Raw genomic sequence first — 3,841 nt, 5'->3', positions numbered from 1 at the left:
TGTTCTTTTTACAGTAAATTGCAAAAATCCCCTTAATGAAGAGTATTCAGCTCTCTAATATTCAATCCTCTCATTTATTTTTTTGAACTTAAGTGACTGTTTTAATTTTTGTTATAATAGTTTCAAATAAAACTGCAGGTTGGCAGGGTTTTTAAGCAGAATGAAAACATTCCTGGAATAGCATCTGTTGCACATTTGGCTGACCTCATGGCACAAGCCACAGGCAAGTGATAGAAATACCTGTCAAAAGGAGGAAGAAGCTGACTATCATACAGAGAAAGACAGGGGGGGAGGAAGATTGCAATGCGTATGTAGATCACACAATCAAAAGAGAGCAAAAGCAACACAGAGAGACAGCAGAAGGAAAGCCAGACTTGTTTTTCTTGTTTCTCAGGAAGGTAGGACGTCTTCTTGTAAACACCCAACACTCGGTGCACATACAGTTAAACTGGAGGATTAGTGACTGTGGCTTGGACTTGAAAGCTCACATCTCAGCAAAAGGTACAGTAATTAATCTGGTTTTAATCTAATTTTTTATGAAGGGAATGAGAAATGAAGATGAAAATGCAACTGTCAAATGACCCACAGCTGTTTTGTTCCAGTAATACATTACAAGTATCTTTGGAAATCTGAAACCTTGTGACATTAGAATAATTCATTTATTTGTATTGCATAGACATTGGTTTTTGTGTGTATTTCATGAAAAATAACAGCTTAAAAAAGTTCAGCAAAAGGAAGGAAGAAAGTTGGAGAAAGTCAAAGTCATACCTTTATACCACCCGTCATTTTTCATTCAACGAGTGAAGTTTCTCTGATGGTTGTGTCACCTGCATACGTCCTGGTCATGGTGGTTTTTCCTGAATTAACTTCTCCGTCATTTTTCTGTGGATGACGCCCAGGATTTTTCCAGGACAAAACCCTCAAAAAAAGAATTTATTTGTTAACAACTAACTAAGATAGGGAGATCAACCAATTTTATAATTTAATATTTTGAACACAATGCAAGATGTTAAAATGTAAAAAAAAAAAAAAAAAAAGTGTAATAAAAAAATCGAAAAGTAAATAATTTATGTTAAATTCTGCAGTCCCTGGGAATTAAACAAAACATGATTTGAAACTAATCATTTTCTGTGGGAAATGTGTTTTTAATGCACCTGAACAAAATTATTTCTTAGATGTTTGGAAAAAGTAAGGAATAAAACAAGTCTTCAATAATAAGTCTTTTGAGGAAACTGAAGCGACTTTTCCTGAAAACAGCTGGTGGGACAGCGTGGCTACTACTAACTACTAAAGTTGTTTTACAACTATTTTACACAGAACAAGATACCAGACACCAGATTTTTCTTAAATGTTGTGGTGTTTTAAAGACTTTATGGTGCCATGCACTCTAACAAGATGTCCAGAGCCTTTGGAAGACAAATAAGCCCACATCATCATAGATCCACCTCTGTACTTAAAAGTAGGCATCAGGCACTTTACCAGTTAATTGTTCTTTGCTTCACATCAGACCGATATGGTAATTTGTAGCAGATCTTTGTCTCAGTTAACCAAAGAGCACGATTTCAGTTAAACTCCAAAAGCTGTAGCACACTTTACATGTTTATGTTTGTGACGGTAGGACAGAAAACTGCTTGGCAAGTAGAGTGCATCAAATGATTGTTATAGAGACATAGTGACCCCAAGATGCCACCCCTTTTTCCTGTAATTCAACTGTGCACACTGTGTGGTGGTATTTATGAGTCATTATGCAGCCCGGTGGCAAGTGACTAAAAGAAATGGGCATCTGTTACAGTGTTGTGAAAAGTGTTTGCGCATATCCTGATTTCTTATTTTGTTGCATGTTTGTCACATTTAACTGTTTCAGATCATCAAACAAATTATAATATTAGTCAAAGACAATATAAGTAAACACAAAATGCAGTTTTAAAATGAATGTTTTTATTAGTAAGGGTGAAAGAAAATCCAAACCTACATTGCCCTATGTGAAAAAGTAATAGCCCTCTAAATCTCTTATAACTGCTTGGGCCTCCCTTAGCAGTAACTACTGCAATCAAGCGTTTGTGATAACTTGCAATGAGTCTTTTCCCAGCGCTGTGGAGAAATTTTGGCCCACATATCTTTGCAGAATTGTTATAATTCAGCCACACTGGAGGGTTTTCGAGCATGAGGAGAACTTTGACCAGCCCACTCCAAAGTCTTTATTTTGTTTTTCTTCAGCCATTCAGAGGTGGGCTTCCTGGTATGTTGTGGATCCTGCTGCAGAACCCAAGTTCGTTTCAGCTTGAGGTCACAAACAGATGGCTGGCCATTCTCCTTCAAGATTTTTTGGTAGACAACAGAATTCATGGTTCCCTTCATCACAGCAAGTCTTCCAGTTCCTGAAGCAACAAAACCATCACACTACCACTGCCAAATATTACTATTGGTGTGATGTTCTTTTTCTCTAATGCAGTGTTACTTTTAGGCCAGATTTAATGGGACGCACACCTTCCAAAAAGTTCAACTTTTGTCTCGTTAGTCCGAGTGTTTTCCGAAAAGTCTTGGAGATCAAGATGTCTGGAAAACTGAGACAAACCTAATGTTCTTTTGGCTCAGCAGTGGTTTTCATCTTGAAACTCTGTCATGCAGGCGATTTTGCCCAGTCTCTTTCTTATGGTGGAGACATGAACATGCTGTTCTTTCGATGTTGTTGGGGGGTCTTTTGTGACCTCTTGGATGAGCCATCCCATCTCTCTTAAGGTAATTTTGGTTGCCTGGTCAGTCCTGGGAAGGTTCACCACTGTCCCATGTTTTATCATTTGTGGATAATGTCATTCACTGTGGTTCACTGGAGGCCCAAAGCTTTAGAAATGGCTTTATAACCTTTTCGAGGTGGACAGATCTCAATTACTTTCTTTCTCATTTATTCCTGAATTTCTTTAAATCTTGGCATGATGTCTAGCTTTTGAGGATATTTTGGTCTACTTCACTTTGTCAGGCATGTCATATTTATGTGATTTCTTGACTTAGAACAGATGTGGCAGTAATCAGGCCTTTGTTTGGCTAGATAAAGTGAACTCAGGTGTGATAAACCCAAGTTATGTTATGTTTTACCAGAGGGGGCAATCACTTTTTCACACAGGGCTATGTAGGTTTGGATTATTTTTCGCCCTTAATAATAAAAACCATCATTTAAAAACTGCATTTTGTGTTTATCTGTGTTGTGTTTGACTAATATTATAAATTGTTTGATGATCTGAAACAGTTAAATGTAACATGCAAGAAATAAGAAATCAGCAGAGTGCAAACACTTTTTCCCACCACAGTATGCCACGTTTGTGTCCTCAAACTGCATAAATTTAGGGTTATTGTTAATGAAAGTTCCTAGATACACTGATCAACCTAAATGTACCATAGTATAAAAGAAGACTTGCTCCATTTACAATTATTTTAGGGGCACTAATAGTGGCACCGGTAAATGCCGCTAATAGTAAATGATTGTTCTTAACAGAACAATCATTTTCCAAGTTGGGATCTTATTTTTTGCCACCACTGAATAAATGTACTAATAAACGTTCAGATTGCTTTACACCTTTTGGGATGTGATTGTGCTACTACAAAACAAAAACTTTTAACACTAAGGCTTATTACACAGCTTTACCAGAGGAGCCAACTATTGCTGCCAGTCAGTCCTCCTAACTTGTGTTAGAAGATTACTTTTACTCTGCTCCCTTCAAAGAAATGTCGACATCACCTCCTCAAGTGATTCCAAGAAAGCCCTCAGGTATCAAAGTGCTGACTCCACTTCAAGAGCAGTATCGTCCAGGTGTGCTGCCCATCATCACAGATGCTGGCAAAGGTA

General features: G+C 37.5%; 1 pseudogene; it reads left to right on the top strand.

The window, feature by feature from the left end:
- The first annotated feature begins 360 nt into the window (after nt 1–360).
- The window catches only part of LOC124862482, an 18,815-nt pseudogene continuing 15,334 nt past the window's right edge, over nt 361–3,841 (top strand).

The sequence above is a fragment of the Girardinichthys multiradiatus genome, chromosome X, assembly GCF_021462225.1.
Source record: "Girardinichthys multiradiatus isolate DD_20200921_A chromosome X, DD_fGirMul_XY1, whole genome shotgun sequence".
Classification (NCBI taxonomy): Eukaryota; Metazoa; Chordata; class Actinopteri; order Cyprinodontiformes; family Goodeidae; genus Girardinichthys; species Girardinichthys multiradiatus.
This window is presented reverse-complemented; position numbering and strand designations above follow the sequence as displayed.